Source organism: Grammomys surdaster, unplaced genomic scaffold (assembly GCF_004785775.1).
Source record: "Grammomys surdaster isolate TR1022 unplaced genomic scaffold, NIH_TR_1.0 125671, whole genome shotgun sequence".
In the NCBI taxonomy this organism is placed as follows: domain Eukaryota; kingdom Metazoa; phylum Chordata; class Mammalia; order Rodentia; family Muridae; genus Grammomys; species Grammomys surdaster.
The window spans coordinates 1513994-1541047 of NW_021620508.1; the positions used below are offsets into that span (position 1 = coordinate 1513994).

General features: G+C 49.8%; 1 protein-coding gene across 2 annotated transcripts in view; it reads left to right on the forward strand.

Moving 5' to 3' along the window:
* Positions 1-4943: 4943 nt before the first annotated feature.
* Sipa1l3 (signal induced proliferation associated 1 like 3) overlaps positions 4944-27054 on the forward strand; it is a 204655-nt gene continuing 182544 nt past the window's right edge. For both annotated transcript variants that reach the window (XM_028787588.1, XM_028787590.1), the window contains exon 1: positions 4944-5049. The gene's annotated coding sequence lies outside the window, so the exon portion shown is untranslated. The remainder of the gene's footprint in view (positions 5050-27054) is intronic.

The window sequence follows — 27054 nt, forward strand, 5'->3', positions numbered from 1 at the left end:
ACTCCTATATAAGACCCAGTGATAACCTGAGAACTTGTAACAAGCTCTCTGGCTGATCTCTTGCACACTAAAGTGAAGGGCCATTCGTTTAGAAAACTGTTGGAGTTCACGGAGAGGATGGCTTGGGTCTTTTGAAGTAAAGCCAGTAAAATCACCCCTCCAGTATGGCTAAGCTTAGGCCCCGTGCTTAAGAAGAAGACAGAGAGAAGGCAGCAGGCAGAACATTTTTGTAGAGTGGGTGGGAATCTGTTTGGAGAAGAAAAGAGATGAGTTCAAGATTACCTGTAGGGCTGGTGAGATGGCTCAGTGGTTAAGAGCACTGACTGCTCTCCTAGAGGTCATGAGTTCAAATCCCAGCAACCACATGGTGGCTCACACCCATCTGCAATGAGATCTGATGCCTTCATATGGGTGTCTGAAGACAGCTACAGTGTACTTACATATAATAAATAAATAAAAAATGAAGTGGAAGACTACCTGTAGTTCCAGTACTTGGGCGGCTGAGGCAGGAGAAGAGGATAATGATTGGGGTCTAGGCTATCCTGGGTTAAACAGAGAGTGACATATGCGAGCCAGGACTATTATGTGAGTGACCCTATCCCCAACCCTCAAATCAAGATGTAAGCGCTAATTCACATACTGCACACTAGGAGGCCAGCCCCATACCCACAATTTACCTCACTGGGTCCTCCTCAGTCCCCAGAACCAGAGATGATACCACGTGTGGGGATACCATATGCAGCCCCTGCCAGCAGCGTCTATTGTTCTAAGTATACCACTGAGTCCCCCTTGTCTTCACCAGCCTACAGAAATTCACAGTCGGGGTCCTTTGGGTTATCACTGCTGGGGTGGAGGAGGCGCAGACAAGCCTTCATCAAGGTTTGTGTTTTCTGTCAGTCCTTCCTTGAGCTAACTCATCAGGTGACCCAGAGGAAACCTCTCCCCTAAGCCCTTCCCAACTTCATCCTTAGTCTCAGAGCTAATCCCTAAAAATGAGTCTGGAACAAGCTCTGGAGGACAGACAGCTTGATAACTCAGAAATGATTTATTGGTAGCGCTCAGTCTGTAATCAGAGTGATTATGACACAAAGGATTTGGGACTAAGATACGCTATTTCCTGTTGTCTGTAGAGAATCTGCGGGTTTTTTTGTTTGTTTGTTTGTTTGTTTTAACTTTTCTTAGGTCCAATATACAGACAATATCTGAGGAAAAGCAGGTGGCATAAGAACCTTGCCTTAAAAGAGATCTGCCTGCAGGGGGCGCTCTACTCCACCACACTGTATGCCTCCAGGCACGCACTGGCTTTGTAGACTCTAACAGCATATGAGATACAGACTTCTGGCTTCCTAGACTTTACAGTTTAGCAGGAAAAGGAGACATCAACAAATAGCCACAAAATTAACAATGGGACAACTGGAGTGATGGGTTATTAATTTTTTTTTTCTGCAGCCTTTAACTGTTTCAAACTAAAATCTCACTGGTAATATCCATGGTGTGCTTGCTGGTACTTTGTGATATGATTTATCAGATACAATAGCCAGCTTCCCAAAAGACTGAGGCAGGATTCAAAGTTCAAGACTAGCCTGAACACACATGCTCAAATACATATGAGTGTGCACGCACATATCACAGAATACTGTGACTGTATTTAACAAGGAGTGAGCACCCAAAAGGAGGGTGACGTGTGCCCTATGCTTTGAGATAGGACCCTGAATGAATTAAAAGGCAGGAGTGCAGGTAGTCCACCTGGGACCAGAAGGGCCTCCTTAGCTGACTATAAAACTAGAGAGCCCACCTTGGCTTGTACTGTTCTTTGAATGGCATTACAGCTAAGGGGCTGAAATCTGTCCAGTCTTCTGGGAGTACAACTCTTGGACTTTGGGCAGATTCAGTAGGGTAGAATGCACTTAACTAGCTTCCTTCCTTCCTTCCTTCCTTCCTTCCTTTCTTTTTTTGTTTTTTCGAGACAGGGTTTCTCTGTGTAGTCCTGGCTGTCCTGGAACTCACTCTGTAGACCAGGCTGGCCTCGAACTCAGAAATCTGCCTGCCTCTGCCTCCCAAGTGCTGGGATTAAAGGCGTGCGCCACCACTGCCCAGCTGACCCATTTACTTCTTATGATGGTACTATGAGTTAGCTATTATTCCCCCTTGGCTTTTTAAGATGAACGGGGAAAGAATATTGGGTAACCAAGGGCCACATGAACAATAAGTCACACCTCACAGTTGGCCACCTGTCCTCTCTCTTCACAACAGTGATCTGGTTATGTCCTTTCTGTATCTCTCTAAAAGTATGAGAGAGGTTGAGCGTGTTGTGCATATAGAGGTATATATATTCTACATGTCTGTATACAATATACAGACACCCTCACTCTATCTAGAGATTAGCTCATACTAATATAGACCTATACTTCATTTTGTAAAAGTCGCCAGGGTATATGACTGATCATTCACCCACATTCCTATTAATAGGTATTGGTCCCGTGTGTGTATGTGGGGAGGGGGTATCTCATGTAGCCTAGGCTAGCATCACCTTGCAGGGTAGCTAAAGAACTCCCAATCCTCCTGCCTCCACTTCCCAAGTGTATTTCCCTGCAAATTACAGACCCTCTACCAGTATATTTGGCTTGTTCATAGACATTGGGCAGTTTCCAGCCTTTAATTACAACAATCCATGCCACAGATGACTGACTACCTTTGTTGGTGTCTCATACTTTTTTTTTTTTATGTTTTTTTGAGACAGGGTTTCTGTGTGTAGCCCTGGCTGTCCTGGAACTCACTCTGTAGACCAGGCTGGCCTCGAACTCAGAAATCCACCTGCCTCTGCCTCCCAAGTGCTGGGATTAAAGGCGTGTGCCACCACTGCCCGCCAGTGTCTCATACTTTAATTAGATTGTAAACTGAGACAGAAAACGTATTTACATTTTAAGTATCACAGCTCATTATTGAGATTAATTTGGTTGGTTGTTTTTGAGACAGGGTTTCTCTGTGTAACTGCCTTGGCTGTCCTGGAACTTTCTTTGTAGACCAGGCTAGCCTCAAACTCAGAGAGACCTGACTGCCTCTTCCTCCCAAGTGCTGGGATTAAAGGTGTGTGCTTCCATACCCATGGAGATTAATCTTGATTATTGTATGTAAACTTTATTTTATCTATTTCTGTGAACCAGCTGGTTTAGTTAGAGTTACTTAGAACAGCGTGGTTGAGGTTTTAGTCAGATGGGCATGAGCAGATTACTATTGGCCATACCACTGAACAAAATGTCTCTCCTCTAGCAACCATTAACTTTAAGTCTATAGAGTCTCAGGGAAAGGTAGGCTTCAGGAGTTTTTATATAAAATTATGCCCCACAAAGTTCTAACTTGGTAGCCCAGGATGGCCCAGAACTCACTATGCAGTAACCCTCCCGCTCTCAGCCTTGTGAGTGCTGTGATTACAGGCCTGGTTTTATGTAAAAATTGAAGTTGGTCAGGCATGGTAGTGCATGCCTTCAATCCCAACACCTGGAGGTAGAGGCAGGCAATCTTTGTGAGTTCAAGGCCAGCTTAGTGTACATTAAAAGTTCCAGGCCATCTAATTACATGGGGAAACCCAGTCTCAAAAATTAAACTAAAATCGTTCATGTAGGTATTACTGCTTGTGGTTACAATGCCTTGGATTAGATGATATGCTTTGCTGAATGAATGGATAAGTGAATGACCCCTCTGAGCTGTCATCTGAAATATGTGCTTTCTGTCATGTCATAATGAACACCTTCCCAGGACGCGGGCTTAAGCAGCAAGTGTATGCATGAGATTTGGAGGACTGAGCAATTCTAGTCAGTTGCGTCCGAATCCCTTATGGAGTGCGAGCGGGCAACACCGTTTGGTTGTTTTTTAAAGGTCGAATCTTCATTCTTGTCTACGGGTGGATTAAATCTGGACATTCCCCAGGCGGTAGGCACTCGACAAACACTAGTTACCCTCAGACTATGCCATCACCGAATGATTAGAAGAGAAAAGGCCTGCCAGGCAGCCCCTTACGGGTCGTGATTCTGCGTTCCCCATCTCGGGGACTGGTTTGGAGCCGAGAGGAACACGGGGAGCCGAGTCCTCGCGTTCGGGGCTCCCCGGAATCCACAGGGGCGGGAGGTAGGTGTGTCCTCCTCCTTCGGGCTGGAGCCGCGCCTGTTACCTGTGACAGGACTCCCGACAAGGGACAGCGAGCTCTGCGGCACCCCGGAGCTCCTGCGTAGACGAACAGACCTAGAGGGGACCCGGGAAGCTACGCTGAAAATGAAGTGGGAGGACCCCACCTACAGAACGGTTAGTCCCGCAGCCCCGCACCTGGCGGATTGACCCGGGCAACCAGAGCGAGCGCGTGTGCACGGTGGCACACGCACGCGTTCCAAAAGGGGGTGGGAAAAGAAATCCTCCGACCCCCGTCCCGAGGGGACCCCCCACCCCCAGCCATCCGGGGCCGAGCCGGCCGGAGAGCGCGCGTGCGCGAGGGCGCGCCGCCGCGGTCCCGCTCCGCCCAGCGCTGAAGGGGGTCTAGCGCACAGCTCCGGTCTTCCCGCCCCTCCCCAGGCTCGCAGGCTCGGGGTAGTAGACTCCCGCCCTGCGGAGAGGGACGGCGAAAGGTTCCCCCGAGCAGAGGGAGAAGGCGGACGAGGCTAGGAGAAAGGAGAAACCGGTCGAACAGGGTGAAGAGCGAGGCTCCCGGGTTGGAGCCGACACAAGACACGCCTCCCTGCCTCACACCCCTCGGGGCTGCGGAAGTCCTCCAGAGACTGGAGCTGCACCGAAGCGATCAGTAGACTACGATTCCCAGAAGGCGGTGCAGTGCGGTGGCGTGCCTACGACTCCCGGCAGGCCCCGCGCGCCAGGCTCTCTCCAGCGCGCTGCTTCTTAGGGAGGAAACTACAGTTCCCACGAGGCCTCGCGCGAAGCGGCTTGGAAGTGGGCAGCCTGGAAGTCACTCGGGCCACTGAAGCTGGCGGCGTCTCTAGCGAGCCGCGCGGTGCTGAACGCCGCGGTCGAGGAGCCCGCGGGGCGTGTGACCCGGACGCCTAGGTACGTGGCTCCCGGTGCAGGAGCAACCTCGGGCAAGGGTGGTGGGGATTAGGTAGCTGCTCGGACTCCGAGGGTCAGCGCAGGCGGGGTGACCAGGCGGACGGCCGGGTGTGGGCATCGGCTGTGCGGGGCGGCAGCGCCGGGACTCACGCCCTCCGTACCCGGCGGGACTCGTGTCCGCATGGCTCAACTTTCCAGACGTGCAACCCGGCTCGGTGGGGAAGAGCTTGGAGTCCGGGAGACGTGGGTGCACGTCCCAGCTCTGCCACTCTGGAGCTGCGGTCTGGGAAAACCGCGCCGAGCCTCGTTTTTGCCTTGTTAAACGGGGAAGGAGGAATTGTCTTTTGCTGGTGATTGTTCTGAGGTGTTGCGATCTGGTGAATAAGGCGTTTTACATTGAAGATACTTATTACTGGTTTGCGCTATTGTTAGTTCCTGGAGAAATGAGGTGAAGACACTATAGATTGCCAGTTAGTTGACCATGTGCATGTAAAGACCTGAATCCATAGTTAACACTCAATGCAGAGTAGCTGCTGTATACTGCGATCATTTTGATAAGCGCGTTTGCTTGTGAAGCAGAGAGACTCACGTTCAAATTTAGGTTTTTGTCATGCACCAGGAAGCTGTGTGACCTTGGGCAACTAACTTCACCCCCTCTGTGCCTTAGTTTCCCCTTCTATGCTTAAATATAAAGTGGAGATTTCAATGGAAGCCATCTCATCGAATTGTTCCGATGATGTATAAGAACACCCTGTGTAAAGTGCTTAACACAGCTGCTGGCACATAGCAGTCTGTAAATGCTGTCATTTATTCAGCGTTTCTGGGGAGCTTAGAGACCCTCTCTGAATAGGGCTCTCACCAGATCTGGCATTGAAGCCAATTGGCTTCCCCTTCTTCCAGCCTAAGGTTTCTCGTTTATAAAAAATGGGACAATAGCAGTATTACCTTGGTAAGGGTGTGATGATTTGCTAAACGCCAGGCTGAACCGTTCTTTACCGAGTAGCAGTTTGTATGGATTATGATTGTTCTTCAGTGTTCTCCATCTGGCCCAGAGGCTGCCTGACTGCCTGACTGTGGGCTGTGACATGACAGCCCTGAGCTCCCCCACACGTTCGCTCCCAGCCTCAGTGTCCCATCTGTGAAATGGTAATCACTGAACTTGTATGCCAGGATTGTTCGACTCCAGGAGATATTCTGTGGTTAGCCCAGGCAGGGCCTCAGGCACTTGATGAATGTACCACTCTCTCTTTTTCTGCAGTAAGCCATTTCTGATTCTGTTTGTACCTGTAGGGCAGAGTGCAAGATTAGTGTCTCCCCCTCTTCTTAGAGTTTACGCAGCAAAGGTTAAATTGTTTTAGTGTAAACATGTTTTAGCGTAAGGACCCGAAGAGACAGTGCTGAACTGCCAGCAGCAACCCTTGTACCTGTGCTCCTCCAACCCACACGTCTGTATTTGTTGTTGTTGTTGTTGTTATTTGATAATGAGGATGGAATCCAGGGACTTGTGCATGTTAAACACTTACTCTACAGCTGCTGTAAACCCTGGACCCCAGTGTGGCTCTGGACTCTGCGTCTTTGACACTAGCCCCCTCACCTCCAGCTCCAGACATGGAAATGACGTTTCCTTGATGTCACCTGATGGATGTTCTTGAGCCTTGTGGACTCAGCTTGTCCGATCGGAACACTTCCTCCTCTTTCCCCTCCTTGATTCCGTAGCCACCATGGTAGTACATTGGCTAACAGTGACCTGGTTGCCCAAGGCGGTAATTCAAGTCTTCCCCAGCCTTACCTTATCCAGTTGATTGCAGAGGAGGACAGAGCTGCCCTGCTACAGAAGTATCACTTCACTGAACCCAAGCTGGAGAGTTCCCTGTCCCCTGAAGGTGTTCTTTTCTGTATGTTTCAAGACAGGGTCTCAAGTAACCCAAGTCACCCTTAAGTTCACTATGTAGCCAAGGATAACTTTGAACTTCTAATCCTTGTGTCTGCAACTACTGGGATTTTAGGTGTAAACCTAGCTGTGGAGATAGGGCTTTCCTGACAAGGTCCAGTTGTTTCTTTTAGGCCAGCAAGCATGAACACAGGGTACACATCTGTATCATGTACTCCATATGCTCCAGAGAAGACAGTGGGGGTTTGGATAGACTGCTATGGTTACAGATGTGTCAGGAAGGCCTGGCTTTCAGGCAACTCATTTCTGTGGTCTTTAACCTGCCAAAGCCCATCTGAATTGATCATTTCTTTCTGAAAAGCTGCACTGTATCAGTGCATGAGAATATCCAGTGTGGGAAGGCAACAACAACACAAACACACACACACACACACCACACCAGGGCAGAGGCTGAAAAGGATGGTGCTGGGTCTCTGTGAGGTTTTACCCTGTGGCAGGATAAACCTGTGCTTGCGATTTCAGTTTTGAGGTTGGCAAACTGGCCTTAACCAAATTTATGATGGCCATCACATTTATCTTTTTGTTTGTTTGGTTGGTTTTTGTTTTTTAATCTGCAGTATCAAGACAGTGACTTAAGACAGACCCTGAGTTATCTCCCTTGTAGTGACAATAGCAAGTGTTTTTTAAACCTTTTGGGTAGAATGCTCTAAGAGTTAACTGTGAGCCTGGTGTTCAGATGTTGCAGTTGTTAGGCGGTAAATCAAAAATGGAATGTAGAGTGTGCCACGATTGGTGTCCTTTTCTCCTGTAAAATATACTTGCCTATGTTTTTCAAACTTAGGCTTACCTTGCAAAGGCCAAATTAAATGTACTTAATTTTAATAAAAGAATACAATATCATTTTCTCTGGTATTTGTTTTCAGCTACTACCATGAGAGGGAAGCTGCCAGGCCAATCTGTATGTTTATTTTTTAAGGTTTGTCATGGCTATTTCTGTCTGTCTGTCTGTCTGTCTGTCTGTATGTCTGTCTGTCTCTCTCTCTCTCCCTCTCCCTTTCCCTCTCCCTCTCTCTCCCTCTCCCTCTCCCTCTCTCTCCCTCCCTCTCTGTCCCTCTCTCTCTCTCCCTCCCCCTCCCTCCTTCTTTCCTTCTGTGTGTGTGTGGTTGGTTGAATTTATGCAAAACAAGCATTCGGACAAACACTTGGCAATAGAGCTGGCCAGGAGGATCAAGGCTAGCCTGTGCTGTATTGAGATGCCCTGTCTCGCCGGGCAGTGGTGGCATACGCCTTTAATCCCAGCACTTGGGAGGCAGAGGCAGGTGGATTTCTGAGTTTGAGGCCAGCCTGGTCTACAGAGTGAGTTCCAGGACAGCCAGGGCTACACAGAGAAACTCTGTCTCGAAAAAAAAAAAAAAAAGCCCCCCCCCCCATCTCATTCCAGTCTGCTCCCGTTTGTGTGTTGAGACTGGATCTCGTATAGCCTGGCTCGCTGGCTCACACTCCCTTGGGAGTGGCACGTGTTCTCCTGGGCTTTAGTTTCTGGATCTGAACATCAGAATGGAACTTTTGGAGCAGTTGTTGAGAGAAAAATGTAACAGACTTTTAACGGCAGGGTCCATTGTTGCTGCTTAACGGTCTTTCAAATCCAAAGTCCCTCATGGGAGGAGCTACCCTAGTCATTGGAGATATCAGGAAAAAATACAGAAAAGTTAGAAAGCAGGTACCAGCTTGGAAATGTTGGACTCTGGGGTGAGTGGCTTAGCTGCTTGGAATGAAGAGAAAATCCGCCCTGAAAAGGAAGAGTCCACCACAGCAGGTGTGGGGGTGGGGACTCATGGTGGAGCACCAGTAGGGAGTACCTGTCCTCATATTTGCAAGAAATAGGAAATACTTGAAGCCGGGCAGTGGTGGCGCATGCCTTTAATCCCAGCACTTGGGAGGCAGAGGCAGGCGGATTTCTGAGTTCAAGGCCAGCCTGGTCTACAGAGTGAGTTCCAGGACAGCCAGGCTCTGGATTTAAATCCCACATAACCGCTAACATAGAAGATACTCGTTGAGCTTTTCTTTCTTTCATTTATGAGATGTTTACCATCGACTTCTGTCTCTGTCTCAGGGGTTGGTGGCGATTGAATGAGATGCCTGTAAGATACTGGCCTGCTGGGCTGCTGTCAGCTCTGGGTCAGGCCTGAGTTACTGTTTTTTTGTTTGTTTGTTTGTTTTGTTTTTTAAGATTTATTTATTTATTTTATGTATATGAGTACCACCATCCCTGTCTTCAGACACATCAGAAGAGGGCATCTGATCCCATTACGGATGGTTGTGAGCCAGCATGTGGTTGCTGGGAATTGAACTCAGGACCTCTGGAAGAGCAGTCAGTGCTCCTAACCTCTGAGCCATCTCTCCAGCCCTGAGTTACTGTTCTTATTTTATTAAGTTGACCAATTTACTGGGTATCTTCCATGTGCCAGGATTTCTTCTAAGCACTGGAAGATTTGACAGTGAATGAGCCAGGCAGGGTCTAGTCTCTGTTTAGCTCAGGCTGGCCTTGCACTCTCAGGCTTCTGTTCCTCCTCCCAAGTGCTGTGATTACAGACTCAGCCTGGCTGAGATAAAAGCCTTGCTCTCTTAGGGCCTACACAGTACGTGGAGAGCTGGGCAGTAAAAGCAGGTAGTTATCATAAGATTTTTTTTGTTTGATTAGAAGTTAGAAAACAAACCTGTACATGCTACTTTCAGGTGGTTTTAAGTCAGGGGGAAATGACAGGGTAAAAGGCCAGAGAGCCTGGTGGGGAGGGATGAGTGGTACAGAGGGAGTGATTAATACATAGCTCGATGATAGGGATGCTTCCTGAGCTGAGGGAGGGAAAGGCGTGCGAGGTGAGGCCAGAATGAGCAATCAATCACCTATGCCACGAGTTGGGGTGGGGAGGGTGGAGGTTGTTGGGGTCGGTCCAGGCAAACGAAACAGCAAGTGCAGAGCCAGGAGGTTACAATGAGCTTGCCACAGAAGCAGTGTTGTCGTCATTCGAATAGGCTGGATCTCTGGTCCCCAAGCTCACACTACTTTGTAAAGTTTGTAAAGTAATAATATTAAGAGTCGCTAACATTTAAGCAGCATGGAGTTGCTGCCAGGTGCTTGGCTAAGTGCTTCACACTTGCTCAGTTAACCGTTCCAGTAGTCTAATGGCGTGATTAACTTGACTGAACTCATTTTATAAATGAGATCACTGAAGCCTGGCCGTGCTGGCGCACGCCTTTCATCCTAGCGCATGGAAGGCAGAGGCAGGTGGATCTCCATGAGTTCAAGGCCAGCCCGGTCCACAGAGTGAGTTCTAGGACAGCCAGGGCTACACTGTCCAGAAAAAAACAAAAAATAAGACAGACAAAACCTCAAAACAAATGAGACCGCCGTAGAGACTGACAGTGTTCATTGCAGACCCTCTTTATGAGGTAAAGACCGATGGGGGACGTGGACACAGCGTTTCTTTTCCAGGTTGTTTGATGGGCAGAGCACTGCTAGCTGTGTTTAATACCTCATTCACACAGCAGTGGAACAGTGTGGGATACCGTGGCATCATGTCCACTGTCGGGGGTACTCTATGTTAGGCACCAGGGGCACAGCTTTTGCAAAGAGTCCAGAGCAGAGAGAAAAGAAAGCAGACTAAACAGAACAGAGCAGAGCGGGAACGAGAGGGAGAGAGGGAGGGAGGTGTGAGAATAGCAAGAGAGCAAGAGACAGACTGAGAATTGGTGGCGTAGGGAAATCGGTGTGGGTTGTAAGGAAAGGCCAGGAGACTAGCGTGTATTTGAATGTACTTGTGATACTGAGGGAGCCTGGAAGCCAGCATGGGCCTTGATAAGCTGATAGGAGCCGTAGCCTAGCGTAGCCTAGTGTAGCCTAGCTAGTTGTAGTCCCTTTTGCCAGAGGTAAGGGAAATGACTTCTTTCGGCAGCTGGGAACCGGTTTCACAAGTTCCTGAGGAATGCTGGCTTTTATCTAACCACCAGAAACCCTTCTCTAGTCCAGCTTGAGTTCATTTCTAGATATACGGACTACCTGAGACCTAAGAAGGGGCAAGATGGAGCCACACCTCTCAGCCAAGCAGATCAGGTGGATTCCAGGTTTGTTATGTTGCTGAGGTGACTTGCGCTCACCTCCTATGACCGGCAGTGCTCACCCGGTGTGTAAGAGATGCGCAGTAACACTACCGGCTGAGCTGACCGTATGAGGGAGCACTGTGCTGGGAGCTCTGTTGGGTAAGGGCTTTGATTCTCTGGTCCACTCCATGGGATAGCACGGTCACTATTTATTATCTGGGGAAACTGAGGTTCAGAGAAGCTAGAGTCACCAAGTTTAGTGACTCTTTCAGAGCCTGTGTGACCTGTGGTCTGTCCATGAAATGACAGATGGGGTGGGTACACAGTGTATCACCTTCTCCAGTCCCAGCCTCTCTACCCCACAGACCTCATCTGGGAACTCCTGCAGCAGCTTCCAGATGCTTTGGGGCTGTGAGGTTGACTGCCTCACGTTGGGCCTGGGGTTTCTCTGGTCCCAAGATCCGTTCTCCCATCTCCACTAAGATAACAAATGCGGTCTGAGTATTTGGTAATACTGTGTGTCTTTCAGATGTGATCGTGGTCCCATGACTCAGCCCTTATCTCTAGGACGTACATTCTGAAATTGCTGTGAGTGGACTGTTGGGATGCCCAGCATGTGCCAACGGGGGTGGAAAGTGGAGGTGGACAGGCTTGTGGGGGCGAGTAAGAGCTGGAACAAGATTGGCCATGCATTGGGAACGGTTGCAGCCGGGTGGGGAGGGCTTATTATAGCCTCCCTTTACCCTTGTGTGTTTGAAGTGTCTCGTCAAGAAAAGTTAGAATCCAGCACAGGAGATGTCACTCAGCATTTGTGTGGTTCAGGCTCAAAGTACATGTGGGGAATTCCTGCCTCTGCTCAGTCCACTTAACGAATTTATTTGCTTCTTCTCCTCCTTTTCTTCTTCATTATGCAAGTCATTAAGTGGCCAGGGCTCTGGAAGCATTGAGTACCCCAGCCAGTCCCAGCAGCCACATGCTTCCTGTTTCTATTGAGCCTATGGTGGCAGAGTCTTCCTGGGGCCCTTGGTCCCTAATGCGTTTCCTTCCAGGACCTGACTGTAAGGCTCCACCTACATTTTTTCCCCCCAAAGACCTGTTTCAACAGGAGGCCGCAGATCCTCCCCTGATCAGGACAGCCAGATCAGCCCAGTGACACTCAGGCTTGGCTCCGCAGGGCTTCGTGAAGGCTCCACGAGGAACCCGAAGCCATCCTTTGGTTTACAGGCAGTGCTGCAGCGGGAGGTCGTGGAAATGCCTGTTTTAGTTCTTGTTTTGACCGAAGAATGAAGAGGGCCAGCTTAGGACATTTTGGGGAGACCTGATATCTGGCCAGCAGCGTAAATGCCACAACCAGCTTGCGGCCCCCAGGCACACCATGTCAAAGCTCCTGTAGCATTTGCTTTTGGCCAGTGTAACTTCCCAGCCCATGAAACATCAGGCAGAAGAGCAGAAACCCTTGGGGATTGGGGGCATGGGAGTTTCTCCTGGCCCCTTTGCTTCCTGAAGGTCTTAGGGAGGTGTCAGATGTGACAGAGAGCTGGCACCCTTTGTTTCAGCTCAGGATCCTTTCTTCTCTAAGGCACCCTGTTCCAAACCAGACTCGACATTGTTAGGTTGGAGGCATGCATGTGTGTGTGGACCCAAAGGGTCTGATCTGAGGGTTGGCAAAACCCAAATGCTGGCAGTGTGCATTTGATATTTGTTATTCTCGTGTATATTTATGTGTGCAGGTGTGCTTGCATGTGAAGACATGTGGCTCTCTTTCCTCACGCACAGCCCACTGCCCAACCCTTCACTGGCCTGACCAGGAATCCACAAGTAGGCTAGGTTGGGTGACCATCGCCCCAGGGGCCTCTCCACAGCTGGGACTCAGGACTGTCTTTCTCTCTCTTTCTTTATCCCCTCAGCACCATGTCTAGGGAAGTAGAGGGTTCTGTGTGGCCCAGGCTGACCTCAAACGCCCTCTGATCCTCTGCCTGTGCTTCTCAAGTGGTGTCTCTACAAGCATGTGACGTAATGTTGAGTTTTGAGTCTTTCTCTAAAGCTTTGTGTGGAGACGTGGGGCATGTGCTGTGGTATAGCCATGGAGATCAGTTCTTTTGGCAACCCAGGAATAGACCTCAGGTCCAGATTTGGCACAGGTGCCTTCACTGAATCATCTCCCAAGCCCCCAGATTTGATTTTTTTTGTTTGTTTTTCTCATGGGTTTTGAGGCTGGGCCTCTACACGGCCCTGGCTGTCATGGAATTCACTATGTAGAACAGGCTGGAGCCGAACTCCTAGAGATCTGCCTGCTTCTGCCTCTGTCTCTGCCTTCCCAGTGCTGGGATCAAAGGCTACCCAGCTTCTCTGTTTGTTTTTGAGATAGGGTTTCCTCTGTGTAGCCCTGGCTGTCCTGGAATTCACCCTGTAGCTAAGGCTGGCCTCGAAGTCACAGAGCTCTGCCTACCTCTGGGACTAAAGGCACGCGCCGCCACCACCCAGCCTAGGCTTGGTTTTGAAACTTGGTGATCATGTTCTCATGAGAGTTGTGTTAGACCTGAAGGTTATCTAGCAGTGCAGCCTCCGTCCCTCACGGTCCCACCATCCTGGGGCCCACTCAGTGTGAAGTTAGGAAGCGAGAGCAGTGAAGCTAAGGTAGGGCACACGCCTGTAGCCTCGGCCTGGGGAAACAGGCAGGCTTTTCAGGAATTCGTGACCAACTGTGTCCTGAGCTTGAGGCCAGCCTGGGCTACATGAAACCTACCTTAAAGAAACACAAAAAGAGTAGAACAAAGGGGCCAAGAACATGCCTGCAGGGACACAAGCCTGACTTTGATCCCCACAACCCATGTCTTGGAAGAAGAGAGAACAATGGCAAGTTCTTCTGACTTCCACATGTGTGGGAAAAATATCATTTAAAAAAAGCATAGGAAACAAGGTAAAGAAGCTGTGTACCATGTCGGATGGTAGCAAGCACTACCGAGAGGAGATTAAGCAGGAGGGAATATGAAGTATTAGGTTGGAAAGTGTTGAAGTTTTAGGCAGCACAGCCAGAGGACAGCCATGGAGGAGGGGTGTATGTGTGTGTGTGTGTGTGTGTGTGTGTGGTAGGGGATGTGCAAAGGTCCTGAGGGGAGTATGAGGGAGGAGGTCCTGGGGATGAGTGCAGCAGACTGATTTAGGGAGATGGGGGAGACAGAGGTGGAAGTGGTAAGAGCCTGCTCTTCCTTTTCTCTAAAATAACAAAAGAAACCTGAGTGTTGGTGACACTGGGCACACTACAGCGTTGATAGTTAACTAGCACTGATAGGTGAGTCGTATTGATGGTTAACTAGCACTGATAGGTGAGTCGTATTGATGGTTAACTAGTACTGATAGGTGAGTCGTAGCCACAGCTGCGTGGGCCAGAGCACTCTCGACATCCAGGTCCCTTCACGAGAGACACAGTGGGCCGAGGTGCTTGCTAGACTCAAGTTCCTCACCTTGTATTAGGTTAGACCATAAGCCGACTGTGGGTCTTGACTGGAATAAGATTGATTTAACATTGAGCTTTATGAAGTTAGGTCTAACTGCTTCTTTTCTCCTCTCACTCTAAGGGTTGGTGGCCAGAGACCAGACATCCTGTGTCCCATTCTTTGCTTTCACTGACTGGCCCTACAGTGTCTGTAACAGCTCAGAGTGAGAGTCCTTGCTCAGCTGTGGCCCCCAAAATGTGGCCCTGGTGCAGTCTGACAAGAGTCCCTTTCCTACTGGACGGGACCTGGTAGGTTAGTCTTCAGCCGCCTCATCTTGGTGCCTAAGTTTAGAGTGCTCATGGTGGTATGTGCTGGGGCTGCAGTAGAGAGGAAGTGGCTTGGGAAGAGGCCTGGGAGTCATGGTGTGGAGGAAGAAGAAAGCCCTTTGGCCCCTCCCATTTGCCACACCCTTACACTGACCAAAAAGATAGAAGTCCTCGAGGATTCCCAAAGGGACTGACTCCTGGGTGTAAGATAAATATAAAAGAGGCAGGGCCCAGTCTTGGAAGACCTGGACCGGAAGTTGCCTCAGTTGGTGTGTCTTTGGCTGCTGACAGTAGTGATGACAGTAGTGGCAACAGTAGCAAAAACAAGTTTTGGTGTCTAATGTGTGCCAGACTCGGTGCTAGGTACTTTACCTGCAGTAACTAACTTAAGCCACGCCTCCCAGCAACCCCTTCAAGCTAACCCGTTTACTCTCCCTTTGTAGAATTTAAATAACTCACTTGGGGGGGGGGGTCAAAGGGCTAGGGTCAGTAGCTTTTCAGCCTTGTGTGCCCTTGCAGTGTTCTCAGGCCTGCAGAATCCCAGGCAAGCTGTGCTTGCCCAGAAAGCTCTGTGCTCCAGGTCCAGCGTGAGTGAACATTTGAGCTTTTAACAATCCCCCAGGAGCTACCAGAGTCCGTGTTCAGGAACCACATTTTGAGACTCATTGATCTATCATAGGAAGCATAACAAAACAGGCTGGAAATGAGATTCAGATAACAAAGAATCCCATGGGTCTCAGCAAGGGTTGACAGTAGCTCTTCAAAATGGATAAGGACCCAATCCCAGTCTTTTGTGTCACTCTGCCACTGGCTCCGCACCTCTCCTGACCCCCGGATCCCTGTGGAGCTCCGGTTGGCACACCCTATAGGGCCCTATCCAGCAACAGTTAAGGGCACCTTTTACTGTGTGTCCCTTTAAGAGAGAGGAAATCTTGCTTTTATGCCCCGCCTCCTGATTCCTCTTGGGTCTCTTGGGATAGCACTGGGACAAATAACCTGACACATAACCCTGTCTGGGCAAATCAGAGCCAGGACCAGTGGCCGTGGGAGCACACTCACAGCACCGTGCAGGAGCACACAGGCGTGTGTGAGGACCCACTGTACAAGTGTGGGGCAGCAGAACCACGGTGCCCTGTGCTGTGCTGTTCGTGCTGCACCTCTGAGATGTGTAATTACTCAGCCACTTAGCTGTGTGCTCTGTAATCACGACCGACTTTGAAAGCCTGTGCATAGTCCCGGTACCCTAGGAGCCCCTCGTCCAGTCAGCTGCCAGACATTTTGTCTGAAAGTATAGGGACTCCCAAGTTGGGGACAACACTGGAGGTGCGTGCATACTTTTTGAAAGCTCACTCTGCTTGGCACCACCTAGGGGTCCCCTCTGCTCCCTCCCACTCCCGAGCAAGATGCTTCTCACATAGGCTCGACTCTGAGGCCCCTAGGGGGCTGGCTCTTCAGTAGACAGACGGGGAGGGTGTAGGTCAAGTGCAGGTTGCCAGCTCAAAACTGTGAATTCTGGTGGTTCTGTCCCAGTCCCCAACCATCTATGAAAGCGACATTCCTTTTACAGGCAGAATTTTCCTGACTACCTACCTGTGGACCGCGGTTGCCCTGGGAGACTACAGAGGGTCTGAGAAATGTGACTTAGTCTGTGTGCAAGTCCTGGGCCCTACTGGGCCCTGTATTGGTCTTGGGTCAGCCCCATGGCCCCACAGTATCTGTTTCCGTGTCTGCAAGGTAGAGTGGGAACGACCCCATTGGGGGATTGAAGCCTGTGAAATCAGGTGAGGGCTTCGCGCCTGACACACAGCCAGTGCACCACCAGAGCGTGGGGCCCTGCTGGTGGCAGTTTCCTTTGGTTGCTTTCTCTTATTTTGCCAGATTGTTCTCAGAGCTCCCTGCAGGCAAGGGCATCATGGTTCTGGTTTACCACGGTTTGATGAAGAGAGTGGTAAGAGTTTTAATTTGGCTCTTCTAGGGTCTAACGCTGACAGCCAGTCTGCCCTTGAACTTGCAGCAGTTCCTCTTGCCTCAGCCTCCCAGATGCCGGGCTTACAGGCAGGAGTGGCACACCCGGGAGTCTACTTTTCCATCAGATGTCTGGAGGGGAAGTCTGTAACTGTGAGCCAGGTAGCTTTTATTTTGAAGGCTCAGGTGTGAGCAGCCTGTGATGACCCAGCTGACGGTTATGGAACCGTTTTGGTGGTTCGTTTCTTTGTTTTTGGTTTGTTTGTTTTATTTTTTGAGACAGCCTCCTGGAGCTCAGGTTGACCCCAAACTCGATCTGTAGCTTTGAATGACCTTGAGACCTGTCTCGATTTTCCAGTGCTGAGATCGTAGTCATAAGCTATTGGGCTCCGTCTGTTACTGAGCGTTTTGATGGGCCAGAGCTGTGACCTCACTGACTCCTGTTTCTGTCCCAAGGTGGACACTAGGCATAGTATCACAGGGCATATTAGCACAGCAGGACTCTCTGAGCTGTACTGCTTGGGCTGAACCCCTACTTGCTATGCGACCTCTGCCCTGTGATTTCTGCTCAACACTCTCTGTAAAATAAGCATGACCGTAGTTCTGACATAAAGGCTACCCGTGAGGCCCTGGGGAGACTGCAGTGTTTAGAGCAGCACCCTCCAAGGCTGGGTGGAAGAGTCTTCCACGAGGTTTAATCATTAAGCCTTCAGCCTCTGCAGCCAGCCCTGGCGGCAGAGGTGAGGGGCCCACCTGTGGGTGGGAAGGTTGTGAATGAAGCTGCCAGGCTCGGGGTGGGGATGCTGTGGCGCCGATCCAGCCCTGGCTCAGCACCGAGCAGGTGGCCTGTAACAGGCAGGCTTTGTTACCTTCGAGCTTTCTCCCAAACTCATTCAGACCCAAGACCACGTGTCTGGTGAGTAAGGAGTCCTGTTATTTCCCTTCCCCAAAGGGAATATTGGCAAAACAGCCTCTTCGGGAATGTGCCTGAATGCAGAGGGCAGCCATCTCAGGGGAACTCCGGGAGCTGGCATGGCCTGGAGGCCGCTGAATAAGTCGTTAGAAGCTGGCACGGCTGGTTCCCATTTCCGCATTCCAGACACCCACAGCGCAGGAGGCACCACCCCAGGTCGGCCCTAGGGAGCTGGGGCAGGTGGCCCTTGCCTCGGGAAAAGCTGGGACAGGAGTCACACCTGGGGCCAACCTAGTAGCCACCTTCCTGGAGTGTGATCACGGCTGTGTTCCGGGACACCTGGTAGGTGAACAACGTCTCCTAACTTCAGTAGCACCTTCCAGAGAAAGTTAATAATCTGTTTCTTCTTTGAGGGAACAGTGGCTTTTAATTTTTTCTCTTTCTCTTACCCCCTCCTATCTCATGAAGTGTTTACCTGTCTGTTCCTAGTCCTGGGGAAAGGTAGTGTTGCAGTGAGAAGGAAATGGAGGCCATGGACTCCCAGGGAAGGAGTAGCTGACTCTAGCTGACCCCAGCTGTATGCAGACTTTGTTACCAGGGGCTGTGGGTGCCCCAGCCTTACTTGCATGCTGTGTGGTCTGCTGTGAATCCTGGTCCCTCCGGGGCCTCAGTTTCCTCTTTTCAGGGAAATAGGAAGTAGCAGTAGTACCCACTGAGTTGTCATGCCAAGTGCCCCAGCTCCTCTGACCCTGTGCCTGTAACCCTTTGTTCCCTGCTTTGGCCTCTCCCTGGCTGTGTCCTCTGCCTGTGGATGTAGTTGGGGTGGCATGTCCACCTGCCTTCCCACAGTCACGTAGCCATTCTCAGGGCTGACCTTCCAAAGCCACCCCCTCCTCCAGTCTCCTCAGACCTTCCATCCCTCTCAGCCTTCCTCTCAGTCGCCCTGGAGCCTCCTCCACTGGAGTTTTCTTCCACCTGCTTCCCAGTTGTTGACTTCATGGGAGCACTGGCAAGGCCTTGATCCTTGTAGAACAGTGCCTGGCATGTGGCGGGTGGGTACAGCTTCAGTTATGTTACAAATGAATTTATGCTACTAGGTGGGCCATGGGTGGATGAGTGACTAGCTGCTCTCACTTAGGGTTGGGTAGGGTGCCACCAGCCTTTCCAGGAAGCCATGGCAGTAGTTGGCATGGCCTGTGCTCCTGTCACTCTGTAGTCATGCAGCCATTCTTGGGGTCTGTCAGCCTCAAGCTGCTGGCTTCCTGGCCCTCAGCCGCTTCAGGCGTCACAGCCTGGAACCCGACAGTGGCCCATTTGGGTGTTTTGGGCACATGGCATGACAGAGAAAGTACAGTGCTAACTCATTAGAGAACAGTGGGGTTAATCTCTGTAAGAGAGGATTTGTGCACATCTGCTGTGCCTGTGGAAAGGTGACATATCTCCAGGTTTCTGTGGCAGGAAGGCAGGAGAAAGAAGAGTGATCCGACCAGCCACGGTTCTGCCTTCCCTCAGCTTTAATAGGCAATAACTCTTGCTTTGCGCTGAGCAGGTTTTAATTAAGCAGTGAGTTGGAGGAATCAGACTGTGCCGTAACTGACACGGTCTCTGTTTCTGGCTCCAGGTAGCAGCGACTGCTGCAGTAAAAATATCCCAGGCAGGCTTCCCTGAGGCAGCGCTCCAGGGAGCCAGGTCAGTGGCCCTCCCTCTCGGGCTTCTGTAGCAGCCCCAAACTCTGAGGCACCTCATGGCCCACTGTTGCCATATGACAGTCATGTGCCCTTCACCCGCCAGAGTCCGTTGCCATGGCAACCGGTCACTGTCGGCCCCCCCCCCCCCCCAGCTCCAAGGAGCATCACTTTGGGAGAAGTTGAGGAGAAGCCATTTCTTGTAATGCTTGAGTCCTGCACTGTCTGAACTCTGGGCCTTAGTTGCCTTTTCTGGGAGATGGTGCTAGTTGATAGTGTCTGTGTAAGTGAGACATTAACGAGAGGTCAGGTGACATCTAGTGTGCCAGAAGACTCCTGAGGCGAAGGGAGCGGGGAGGGTAAGTGTTCGGGAGCTGACTTTAAGTTCTTGAGTGTTTTCAGTCTGCCCCGCCCCCCTTTCGTTCTAGGCTTTCCTTTCTCCTCTTTCCTCCTTACCCGACCTGCAAGCCAGCGCCCTCCCTCAGCAGTGTCTTCCCACATCTCACCATGGGTATTTTCTCCATGGTTAATAGTGCTACAGGGAACAGTGTTGCTCTATTAGGGATAGTACAGGCTTTATTTTCCTGCATTGTGCTGTCACACAGCAGTACCATATAGAAATATTTCTGAATCTTTCAGTATTCTTCCAACTCGCTGTTTTTTAAAAGAAAAAAAACCAAAAAACATATGGTCCGGTGGCGGCGGCACATGTTTTTAGTCCCAGCATCTGTGAGGCAGAGGCAGGCAGATTTCTTGAGTTTGAGGCCAGCCTGGTCTATGCAGTGAGTGAGTGAGACAGCCAGGGCTACACAGAGAAAGCCTATCTCAAAAAACCATAAATGAAAGGAAGGAAGGAAGGAAGGAAGGAAGGAAGGAAGGAAGGAAGGAAGGAAGGAAGGAAGGGAGGAAGGAAGGGAGGGAGGGGAAAAGGAAAAGGAAGGAAGGGGCTGAGAGATGGCAGAGTGGGTTAAGAGCACTTGCTGCTCTTGTAGAGAGGACTTGGGTTTAGTTCCCAGGACCTACATTGTGGCTTACAACCATCTTTAAATCTAGGAAATCTGACACTCTCTCCTAGCCTCTGTGAGTACCAGGCACACACGTGGTACACACACATATAAGCAGGCAAAACATTCATATACATTACATAAAAATCTAAAATATATTTTATATTTCATCCTAGCATATCTTCTACCGCTGAGCCACGCCCCCAGCCCCTCACTGGGGGATTCTAGGCAGGGGCTCTACCACTGAGCCACGCCCCCAGCCCCTCACTGGGGGATTCTAGGCAGGGGCTCTACCACTGAGCCACACCCCCAGTCCCTCTTGGGTGGGGGGGAACTCTAGGCAAGTTTTCTGCCATTGAGACCCTTACTGGTAGATTCTAGGTAAGTGCTCTACCAGTGAGCATCACTCCTACTCCAAATGTACTCTGGGTGGGTGTGCCATAATTTATTTGGCTAGATGTCATCTATGTGCTTTCTTTCTGTTTCTAACTTTTCCCCAAAAATAATTTTTATAACTGATGGCCTTCTTTAATTAGTTCACAGGCGTTGGAGCTTAGCTACTTTACCTTCAGCCTTGTAGGCCTCTGAGGCTGAACAGGAAGCAATGACAGCAGAACGATGCTGCCCCTTGTCCGGGCAGGAGGTGTGTTTTTTAGGGGGCACTCACCAGGCCCAGTGCAGTGATGAGCCACCTACTCTCAGTGCTTTTTAATTATAGAAATGATTAATAGATGTATCATCATTATGCAGATTAGTTGTCCCTAATGGGTACTTGTGACACAATCAGAGAGGAGGGGAGGGGTCCTGTTCTTTCCTGTTAACAGTCTTTGTTAGAACTCAGAATATGGAAGAGACTTCTGCTGGCTGCTTCAGTGTTAGAGAGCTCTTGAGTTTGGGAATGTGCTTGTCGCCATGAAACTTGACACATCCTGATGAGATACTGCTGCCCAACAAGACACCCTGCAGACTGCGAGTGTCTTCTGATGTCAGCGGAGTAGTGTTTCTCTCATGTGTAGCCGACTGAGGCTCGGCTGGGTGGGATGGCCCTTCAGCTGGTCCTGCTGTGGCTGCAAGTCAGGAGTGCACGGGGCTAGAATATTCCAGATGTTTTCTCCTCAGATGGCCCTTGGAATGACTGTCCAGCTGTCTGTGTGGTCTCTGGACCTTTCCTTCCATGTAGCATTTGTAGTCAGCCAGACTTGTATGACAGCAGCCTCTTCCTCTTATTTTGTTGTTTACTCATTTGTATTTATTGGGAATCTTGGTATCTAGTTTTGGCTGACCTCGAACTTAGTGTCTACCCCAAGCTACAGGAGTGTACCACCATACCTGCCTCTTGGGCTTCTTAGGTTTTCTTATGGCTTAGTGCGAGAACTAGCTCATATCCCTTCTTCCTTCTGTTGGCTGAGGTGAGCCATTGTATCTGCGCAGACTCGTGAAAGGAGGAATGCACAAGAATTGATGCTAGGACTTTTGGGGTTCACCTGTGAACACCCACTGCCACCACAGGGCCTGTTTCCTCACTGGATGAGAGCAGGGTTCTGTCAGCGTTGGCATCTTCAGCCTCCCCAGTCTGCTTCGCTGGCATCCCCATTACAGTGTGGAAGGACTCATCACTACAGGGAAGCAGAGCTTTCCTGAATCCTTAGCTGGATTCCGCATCTCTGTGACATGGCCACTTTCTGCTGCAAGGAAGTCTAGGAAAGCCAGCTTTCCAGGGTGCATTGCTAGTCTGGGCAAAGCACTGGTAAGGAAGGAGTCGTCGTAGGAGACGTGTGTGCTGGATAGGGTCCTATACAAGTGCTTTGTTCACAGCACTTGGGAACAAAGTGGTGGTTACATAAACCCAGGCTGCATGCGTTCATTTATCAATGACTCAATAAGTCCTTAGGGTCAGCCACACACCAGGCTTCATAGGATGCTTGTAAGGACCAGGGAAGTGAGCCTGTGCAGGAGTCAGCTGGTCTTTTGCTTAGGTCATCTCTCGTTAGGTACTGAAGTTAGACAAATGGCCGTGAAGTAGCCGGTCTCACAGAGGGCTTCACCTGCGTACTGAAGCCACTGCAAACACTTTCTTTATGGGAGTCCCTGGAGTCGATGCTGTCACCGTGCCCAGTTCTCACTCGGAGAAGCAGGGACATGGACCGTCTCAGTAACGTGGTGTATGTCCATCCAGGCTGGCATTGTGGAGGTGACTCAGTGTCTTGTGTGGCCCTAGAGACCAGGAGCTGAATTTCTTACCATATTGCTTTATTTATTTTAGAAACGTTTCTTACTGAAATGGGCTTGTGACACCAGAACAAACAAAATCCAGAAACCACCTACTGTCCCCTCCCCTGCACTCCTGCTTCCTGCCTCATCGATCTGCCTGACGGTAGCTTGTCACTTAGCTCGAGATGTACCCTGTTAAAAACAAACTGGGCAGGGAACCCAAGGCCTCCATATGCTAGGCAGGCTCTTTGACTGACCTCCATCCTTGGGCCTGAATAAATTCTAGTTTAAGAAAAAGTAGAAACACTCCTACTCCTTAATAGATGATACATAAACAAAAGTTTGTATCGTGGAATAACAGACAGCCATTATTGCACTGCAGACCCCAGAGCCCGCAGCACAACTCCTTATCCCCCCACCCCCGCCCATCTTGTACTTTTGGAAGAGTTTACTAAGGCTCGGAAGGTGCTGCATGCCTGTAATCCCAGTAACTGGGAGCCCCAGGCAACACACTGTCTCAAAAATCAAAACAGAACGGAACATATGTAGGTATTCTTCAAAACCGTGTTTTTTGCTTAATATGATTCTAAGATTGATCTAGACCAGTGTAGCTGTAGGTCCTTCTTTTTTGTTTTTTGGGTTTTTTTTGTTTGTTTGTTTTTTTGAGACAGGGTTTCTCTGTGTAGCCCGGGCTGTCTAGGAACTCACTCTGTAGACCAGGCTGGCCTCGAACTCAGAAATCCGCCTGCCTCTGCCTCCCAAGTGCTGGGACTAAAGGCGTGCGCCACCGCCACCACCACCACCGGGCTGGTCATTTTTTTAAACCACTAGACCGAACTTCTGTTTTAGTCATGTTCTTTTTTGTTCATTACATTTGTTTTCTTTATGTTCTATGATTCTTTATTGTTGTATGTGTGGGGGCACATGCAATGCTGTGGTGCACATATGGAGATCAGAGGACAGTTTGTGCGAGGTGAACTCAGGCTGTGACCCAGTTCAGGTGCCCTCAGCTGCTGAGCCATCTCACCCATGGCATTCTTGTTGTAGTCATTTCCATGGCAGCCGGTATTCTGTTGGTTTTCATGGTTGTTTTTGCTCGCCGTGTGTTACTCCAACTGTGTTAACACTTATTTCTGGGTGCACACGGACAGGAAATATGAGATTGTCGGGCACGTTAGATATAATCTCTTGGCCCACTACACATTTTCACCAAAGATGTACGAGGGTTTTGAGTTTCCTTTGACCTGTGTCTTGTGCCGCTCGATTGGGTGAAGCTTTTCTAGTGTAATGGACATGGCATGAAATCTTACTGTGGTGAGTTTTCAGAGTTCTGAAGATATGTAAGGCAAAGCCACTTTTCTTTCCCTTACTGCTTTGCGTTTTTAACCACTTTTTCATGGGTTCATTTATTTATTCTTTTTGTTTTGTTTGCCTTTTGTTTTTCTCCAGACAGGATTTCTCTGTGTAGACCAGGGTGGCCTCAGACTCACAGGGGCCCTCCTGCCTCTGCCTCCTGAGTGTGGAGTTAATGACATTTGCCACCACCACCCAGCAAAAATGTGTAGCTCAAGCTGGCCTCAAACTCATTAGCCTCCTGTTTCCTCCTCCTTCAGCAAATCCTCTCGGTGTGTGCCTATGTTGGTTTTGTTGGTTTTTTTTTTGTGGTTTGTTTGTTTGTTTTGAGACAGGGCCTCTTTATGTAATTCTGGCTGTCCTGGAACTCCCTATATAGACCAGACTTTTCTGGACCTCCCTCCCAGAGATCCACCTGCCTCTGCCTCTTGAGTGCTGGGAATAAAGGCATGCACCTCCACACCTGGCCTTCATTAGTTTGTTAGCGTCTTTTATCCACCCTGCCTGCCAGTCCTGGGATATTCCCTGCTTAAGCTAATGAAAGTTTCATGGTCCCTTTGGTCACTGTCTCCTGTGTGTCCCCTTCCCCACGTCCACAGTTCCTGGGTGCTCTTAGTTTACAGTGTCACTTTTGGACCCCCCTTCAGCGTCTTGTGTATCTGACACACCTGCCACATGTCAAAATTAATTCCAGCTGCAGGTAAAGAAAATGATAAAACCACAAAACAGTAGTAGACTGGTAAGTAAGACAGGAACGGATTTTTCTCTTACATAAAGGAGTCTGGTGTTAAACAGACCAGGGCTGTATTCTTATAAGAGACCAGACATTTCTGCGATGCTTACCCTGCTACTGCCCCTCCTGGCCACTCTCCTCGTCTGTAGAAAGACTTAATGGAAGTTTCAGGCAAAAAATTTCTACTTGGCTCAGAGTTTAGTAGCATGTATAACTGAAAAGGGCATCTGGGAAATGTAGTTTCATGTCATGTGGCTCAGTTTTAGCTACAGATTCGATTTTCTTCCTAAGTTAACAGACGAGTTCAAACGAATAAGCAACTAACAGCTTTACTAATTCTTGGTGTATCCTAAACAAGGAGCTTGTGGTCTCTTTCAAAGAGGGTCTCATGTAGACCAGGCAGAATTTGAACTCCTGATCCCGTATCCTCCTCCGAGTGCTGGGCTTATAGGTATATGCCACCACACCCTGCTAAAAATGAAGAATTTCCCAGATACCGGGATGGAAGCTTTATATGCTGCCCTTTTTCTTTTTTTTTTTTTGGTTTTTCGAGACAGGGTTTCTCTGTGTAGCCCTGGCTGTCCTGGAACTCACTCTGTAGACCAGGCTGGCCTCGAACTCAGAAATCCACCTGCCTCTGCCTCCCAAGTGCTGGGATTAAAGGCGTGCGCCACCACCGCCCGGCGATGCTGCCCTTTTTCATTCTTAACTTTATTGCACAAATCCTGATCAAGCACCCGGGAGAGGAGCTTGCTGTTCTGGGACCTGGGGAGATAGCACTGTATGAAACAAAGTTCCCATCCCTGGTTGTGCAGACCCGTTGTGAAGGAAGCCATTGGAAAGTGTGACAAGGCAAGAAAAGAGGCCTGGATAGAGGCAAGCAACACTGTGCAGGCTCCAGTGCCATGCTGGGGACCGCCTCTCTGGCGAGACACTGGAGCAGCGGGTTCACAAGGGGAGTGAGTTCACAAGGGCAGTGAGGGAGCACTGGATGCTAGTGAAGAAGAGCACTGCGGTATGTAAGGATGGGGCGGTGCCGAGGGCTTGTGGTCAGATGATGCCTGGGCCGTGGGAGGGACTTTGGATCGCCTTGGAGTGGAAGAAGGGTGGCGTGGAGAGGTGAGGGCAGAGCATCTGGGGCTTTGCGGGCTGCAGGAAAGATCCACCAGAGTGAGGGGGGCCTTGGCAGGGCGCCGAGAAGAAGGGGTCCACACAGATGGGAAAGCGATCCTGAGTCACCCCGAGTTCTCACCAAGGGTGCCTTAAAGCTTCAAGCTCACCAGCCTCCAGCATTGCCACCTTGTAACCTGTGTGTCCTGAGTCCCCTGTGGCTGCATACATAGCCAGTGTTTGTCCCTGTAAGATAAGGCTTCTTTAAAGACAGGACTATTGTCATGATTAAGATAATTCAAAATAAGCTGGGCGGTGGTGGCTCATGCCTTTAATCCCAGCACTTGGGAGGCAGAGGCAGGTGGATTTCTGAGTTCGAGGCCAGCCTGGTCTACAGAGTGAGTTCCAGGACAGCCAGGGAGGGCTACACAGAGAAACCCTGTCTCGAAAAACCAAAAAAAAAAAAAAAAAAAAAAAGATAATTCAAAATAAGCCTTTGCATCGTCTGGACTGGGCAGTGTTAACATTTAGGTCCTCTCACTCTAGAACCTGTTTGTTCCAGTTAGGACCCCACCGGTTCCCACTGGATTGATTCCCAACCCTGTTAAGTTTCTCTTAATCTTTTATAGGGAAGAGCATCCTCTCTCTCCTGTCTTAGAGTGTGTGTGGTGTGTGCGTGTGCGTGTGAGGTTTGCACTTATGTGCATGTGCGAGGGTAGGGAATCTGGCGTCCTTATTGTTTTCTCATTTCTTTAAGACAGGGTCTCGCTTTAACTAGAAGCTTGAAGTTTTGGCTAGGCAAGGCCAGCTGGCTCTCAGGGTTTACAGGCACACATCCGGCTTTTCTGTGGAGAGTGGAGATTTGATCTGAGGTCCTCACACTTGGACAGCAAGTGAGCTGACTCTCTGAACCTTCTACCCACCCCCACACTTTGGCTTTTACTTGCTTTGACTCCTAGACTGGCCTGGAACTCAAGACTTTCCCGCCTCAGTCTCCCAAGTACTAGGATGACAGGTTAATGCCACCGTCTCTGGGCTTTCTGGCAGTTTACCTGCCGAGGAAAGCTGTGTATTTGTTCTGTGTACGGTGAGGTCTAGAGCGGCCGCGCTTTCCCTGCGTCTGCTGTGGGTGAGTAGTTGAGTTGAGAGACCACCAGGTGAACTTCAGCTTTGATATACAGCAGGTATACCTGTGTGCACACATGCTCACACATGCTCACACATGCTCACACATGCTCACACATGCTCACACATGCTCTCACATGCTCACACATGCTCT